This window comes from Vanellus vanellus (assembly GCF_965231255.1).
Source record: "Vanellus vanellus genome assembly, chromosome: 7".
NCBI lineage: Eukaryota > Metazoa > Chordata > Aves > Charadriiformes > Charadriidae > Vanellus > Vanellus vanellus.
The window spans coordinates 254,836-261,366 of record NC_138912.1 but is presented as its reverse complement, the minus strand read 5'-3'; positions in this window follow the sequence as shown (position 1 = coordinate 261,366).

Sequence of the window (6,531 nt, the reverse complement as noted above, 5' to 3'; positions counted from 1 at the left end):
GCAGTGGTCATCCCAATTGCTTGAGTTTTGGTTAATACTAACGCGCTATGAGCCATGGAGAGAGAGTGAATATGTCTGAATATGCACCGCACAACTCGTTTCAGTGTGTAAGGAATATGTTATGCGTAGTCACAGTCTGCGTTTCCTTCTCAAGCTAGATGGGCTGGATTGCTCCTGCTTCCAAACGTGCTAGACTGTTTCTGCAACTGATAGCACAGTGTTAGCTGTGTGTGTCAAGTTAGATAAGAAAAATGAATAACAAATGGCAAAATAAAAGCTCTTTCACTGGCAGAAAAATTCATAAATATAGATTGCTGAACCTAACACAACATCAAAACAGACATCAAGTTCCTCCTTAGCCACTGAAGTGGTGAATGTTTCCTGAGATATAAACATTTCTGCAGATAGTGCTGAAAATGAATCAAAATACAAATCATGGACAAGAGAAAATTAGCAAACTGGGACAAGGTTAACTTTATGACACAGAGCCAAAACTGTCTGATAAACATTAAAACCTTTAATTTAATTTTCATTGTATTTTAGCAAGCAATGCCATTATACAAGGGACCTAGTTCCTACACTGTAATCAGTGGCTTGTGTTACCATCAGTTTTCACATCAAGACTTAATTTTCTTCTTTACTTTGAATTTAATATTTTATACAAGTCCCTGATCATCAACTGCCAGAGGTTTCTCCTAATGATTCTGCTTTACATGAAAAAAAGATTCTTATTTCCAGTTTGCGTAGAGGAGAACAGAAAAGAGGTGCATTAGTGGCTCAATGCAATGTTTTGTGTGTTATAGAAAATATTTATATAACTGTAACTAGGGAAAACCTTAGTTATAAAATAACTTGGTACAACACAACTTTTTGTCGAACAAAGTAACATCATGTTAGCCATGAGTTGGCAACCTAGGCATGAAACATCCTTCTCTGTTGAACAGAAAATGTATTTAATGATTATGATTTGTCTGCCTGATTTTGGTCAGGATATTGTGACTGAGCCCTGACTCAGCTTGTTCAAGCTGCAGAACAGCTGTTTGGTGGTAGCGATACTTTGGCCAGATTTTTCCAAGGCACTGGGATCCCACGTGGGCTCCTTCACGTTGCGGCGTCAGGAGGGGCTTCCCCGGGTTCTTGGCTAAGCCTTGCACCGGCCATGGCAGCGACTTACCTCGCTATCCAGCATAAGCCCTGCAGCTTCTCTGCGCACTTAGAAGCTCGCTTTCTTTCGTCAGCATTGCCAGAAGGAAAACGTTTGGGACTCAGTCACGTAGATCTTTGTGCCTCTTGGCCACCCGTGAGCAGTGGTGCACAATCGGGGCTGACACAGCCCCTGCCCGTGACTTTGGGGCAGCTTTAAAGGCAGAAGGGTTGAACATCCTGGTGGTCGGTTCTGCGCGTGTTTTAGATTTGATTTTCTATATATTCATTAACTCTGATTTATAGCAATGTCTAGCTGTTGCTCAGCACTTTCTATCAGTGGATCTCGGGCACTTTGGAAGGGAGGCCAGGGCTGTTACACCAACTCACAGCAGGATAAACTGAAGCAAGAGGCCCTCCCAGAGTAACGCAAAGGCATCCTAGAAGCAGACCCCTAAGAGTGGGCTCCTGTGAGCTTTACAGCCAGCGACACTGTGCCAAAAGCTGTTGACAGTCTGCTCACACATACAAGTTTTGTATTCGTCAAGCATCAGCAACCAGCTGTCTCTGGGACTGTCCCTCCATGAAACCCTCTCAACAACGGGAGCGTTGGGGTGTGATCTTTGCTCACTGCTGACTCCACGTGTCACCTTATGTGTCGGTTTTATGAGGTCTGTAGGGGAAAATCCATCCCCAGAGAATTCTCTGGGAGCCTCAGGGTGAGGAAGGCCCGTGTAATGCCGAACATCGCATTATACTGATTTCAGCAATTACAGGTCCCTTTTCCAAATTCCAATAAGGACACTGGCTCGCTATGAGCATCACCCTCTCATTGGAGAGCCTTTCCCTTCCGCTGCACAGAGGGAAACTGATGTCCCACTTGCTGGCCTGAAGCTCTCAGTGGCAGCAGCTGTGCTGGCCATGGCCTGATGCGACAGAAGCCCAGGACATAGTGCGCGTGTCCACCTAAGATAACTACATCATCTCATCTCCACAGACGTACTTCCTTGTCAGCCGTTGGGGGTTACAGTGAGGGAGAAGGTAGGCAGATGCATGGTGGGTTCCTGGGTGGGTTTCAGCTAACCTGCTGAGGGCTCTGCCCCCATTCCCACACAGATGTCTGCACTGGGATCGCCCCTGTCAGTCCTGGGAACAGAGCCCTCGTTCTTAGTGCAACATCAGTTAAGTGCATCTCGTAATATAGTTTAGAGAGGAGATAAAGAAATCACATGTGACAATACTTGTGTCCAATCAAAACCTTGTTAGGAATAAGTGACGTGGCTCTAAAAGAGTCAGACATATTTCTGTGAGAGTTGCATCATATTCTGTGCGGTATCAAGTCAGCATCTGCAGACCTTTAATGACTGTTGGGAGGATATAATTCAAAATAATGGATGCAAGCCAATAGAAGGCTGAAACTGGCACGTATAATTTATGTGTGGTTGTATAATTTATGTGTGGTTGTATATGGGCACCAGAAGCTGCCTGATGTACTTGTGCAGGACACCTTACAGGTTCCAGAAGATGAGCAGGCACAAGAGATACGCTGCTGTCTGCCTGAGACCTCTAGAGCCATGCATCCAGCCACTGTCACACCTGCACCAGGACCAGCACTGGGTGAGGTTAACTGCAATGCTTTAATAGTGGAACTATCCTCCTCACCCCTCAGCTGTATTCTTGCTAATTTTCTCTGATTTCAAATCCCCACAACAGCTCTCTTTCCAGAGGACGCTCATTGATGGGAACATAGCAAAATGTGAGGTAACTAAAAAGTTTTGCTACTAAAGCTCTTCCCACTTCCCGTAATGTGGGAGCTCAACAAACACTGTAAAAGCTCTAGATAGAGGCTCGAGGGACAGATGCTGTTGGCACTGACTTTCAGTGACACCTTTGTGTCTAACGCCCCTCACGCCTCTGAAAAATCCCTTGCAGCGTACAGGTCGCTGCATATAAACCTTACAAAAAAAGACAAAGCTGCAGATTTACAAAGGGTAAATATTTAGTAAAAAAGGCTTGGGGCGGTGTCAGTAGTTAAGTGTCTTGGTGTAAACAGTTTTGCTGCTTCAGTGTCCTACCAATGAACACAAGTGAAGAAGCCGAGGGGAAAACCAATCTTCTTGCCCTTAACCAGGGAAAATCTGCAGTGTGGGATTGTCCTTTGAGGGTCCGGTGATCGCTATCGCTAAGGAGGTGGAGTAACTGGAGCAAGAAGTAAGAGGCATGTTTATATGGGCGCAAAGTCAGGAGGAATATGTGGTGCACAAAACGAGAAAAAGAAAGTCGTAAGGAAGAGCCCACGCAACACATCAGGCAGGTGTGATGAAAGCCCGCCACACGTTGTAGCGTCAGGATAGGGAGCAGCAGCAGAGCTGGCATCACACCCAGCTGCCTTTGACTTTTCAGCTCAAAAGGCAAGGTACAGGTTTCACGGCCACTGTGACGGGGAGTGGGGCACAGCAGCGCCCTACGTGCTCGCCTCGGGTGGATGTATTCAGTACCCCCAGCCCGAACACCGCTGGCATGAAACTTACTGTGACGGGGCTGAGACTTTTGCTGCCTGCTATGTCTTTCAGTTTCACCTTTTGGATATCTAATAATTCCTCAGTTGAGAAAATAAGGGGGAGAAGTCTCCTAGTTGTACTGAGGTGTTTGACGACTGTCAAATATTTTTGCTGCCTTCTGGTTCCTTCCTTCTTTCAAGAGCATCTGCTCTTCCTCATCCACTTTGTGGCATCTCATTTAACACTGAGCAGAGCTTTCATGTCAAAAATGCGTTTTAGAAAATATTATGGTGCTGTACAGCAATAGAAAAGATGCCAAAAGCAAGCCCCAGTGTTAGGCAAGCCTGACGCTCTGTTTCCTACAGCGATGGGGCCGAAACCCGAGGACGGGCTTCAGGCAGAGGCGCCAGCGGTGGGGCTGCTCCCGAGGGGAGGGAGCCCGAGCGGGGCAGGGTCCTGCGGGGCAGCAGTGCCGTGGCTCTGCTCTCCTCGCCCTCCGCCGCCTCTGTCCCTGAGCCTTTCCCAAACGCCTGGGGAGTGCCGTCAGCGCAGAGGAAGCCGTAGGGAGGAAATTTGTCCTTCCCATTTGGGGAACAGGATTTCTGCTGGGGACGGGGGTATTTAATTGACAACTACTCCTTGGAAAGGACAAGGACACAAATTTGTGTCCATCCTGAGGGTGGCAGAACTGAATCAGGCCTCTGCTGCTGAGAAGCCCAGAGTCACTCTGACCAGGTCTAAAAGAAGATACTGAATGTAGTTATGACCGTCTTCTGTGGGAGCTGAGTAGGCCTGCCCCGTCCTGGATGGGTCTCAGCGCTTTGCGTCACCGTGCATGTGGGGTTTTTTAATATAAAAGAGTTCCATTGCAGTTGTTCTGAGAGAAATTTTGACACAATAAAATAAATGGCTGTACGTCATCAGAGAGCAGGTTTTTTTCAGTCAATGCACGCATAACTCATTTTCAAAAGCTCTCATGATCATTATTCATTGCAGCTTGTAAGAAAACATGGCTGTGTACCCAAAAGTGAAGGCTTTGTTTAAAATTATTTACGACACTAAATGTATTCACAGCATTATGATGTAGTTTGCTTAGAGCATTTTGTGGTAATTTTATTTGTCTGCATTGGTAATAAGCATAAAATTAAGGACCACTTTTTCATGTTTGAAAATTAAATAGTGCTGAGCACTTTTAATCAAGCTTTTGTACTGTCTGCCTGCAATGCAGAGGGGGGGTATTTTTCCTAATTATACATTAAATCTGAAGCACAGAGGAGAACAAAATTCCTACCAGTTCCTCATGGCCAGGGTTTACACCAAGAGGCCAGGAATCCCTTGGATGGGCTGGCTCTAAGTTCGCCCTCTGCACAGCTGTGTGTTCACGATGCGAGGTTTTTGGTGACTTCGTGTTGCGTGACCTCTCCCTCCTCCTGCTCCCCCACCTCTCCTCTCTGTGCAGTGTCTGCAGCGGAGCACCATCTCCATGGTCTCAGCGGCATGGCTGCGTCTTGGTCCTCTCTTGTTGTGGCTCCTGTGCTGTCAGACTCTACTCGGGGACACTTCGTCGCGATACACCAATAGAAACTACTGGCTGCATTTCCTATTTGTGTATATTAGTATTATATATATGGCTCCAGTGAGTTATATCTAAACACGGTGTATTTGGGGACAAAGTGAACTTACTCAAATGGACTTTCTTCTGTGTTTGTCAACCAACATGACTACTTTAGAGCACGTCAGCCAAGCTCAGGAAGGCAAAAGAACGGTGTCATGTTTATCACTGCTGCTCAGTAATGGCTTAAAACTCAGATGGAGATATGCAGCGTTGAGCCTTTGATAAACGTTCAAAAGTCTTAGGAAGCTTGTGACTCTGGATGAAAGCTTCTTTGCTTGCTCTGTAACTATTGATCTATCTGTAACTCCTGCAGATAAGTACTTTGTCATTTGAATACACACAGTTGCTTTGGCTTTGCTAATGTTTTCTTTTAATGTATTTTGCTGAATTACTGTGGGTCGTTGCAAAATGTAACTTGGTTTTGTTTCCATAATTTTCCTCTGGGTGGAATGTTCTAAAAAAGTGGTGCTTAGTTTAATGCATCATTGCATGTTCACCATGGACTGAGGCACATGTTATCTTCAAATAGGTAAAGTAATAAGCAGTTATTTTTAGGCTGTGGGGCCTGTGCCTGATGATGGTCCAGGGTCATGTCACACAGTTCTGTATTATTTGAATCAAAAAATCTATTATGTGATTGTTTGTGACAGAACAGATTCCCAATGCACAAAACCAGCTTGTATGTTCACCACACAAAAGTCAGGTTAGGACTTCTCTTCCTCGTACCTTAATCCAAAACATATTTAGTTTCTGAGAACCTCTCTGGACTATGTCCTTCAGAATTACCCAAAGAAAACAGTAATTTCCAACTAGCTAGGAGATGGAGGGACTGAAAGTATTTGTGCACTGACGACTGAGTGGCGATGGTGATGTAGCTGCAGAACGCAGTATGGGAACGCTGGGCCATCAAAGCACAGCGTGGGCGAGGGATGCACCAGCCTGTGTCAGCACGTTGCTCACCTCAGCGCTCACAGCGCTAGTCAGTTTGACTGAGACCCTGGACAGAAAATCCCCTCGTCAGCGATAGTGGAAGGCTTCTGTTGGTCTTCATGGGACTTGGCTGGAGTTGTAACTATTCCAGTGTTATACTCTGCAGGGGCTTCTCCAACCTTTTCTTCTTCTCTCCTATTTTTCCTCTGAGATTCCTTCCTAATAAGGGATTAATTTAGTGAAACTTTTTGTCTGGCCTCTTGCGTGATGTTTCATTAGCATTTTGTTCGTTAAAGTCAATTTTAAAAACAAATTCAGTAAGAGAAATTTTAAGCTATGCTT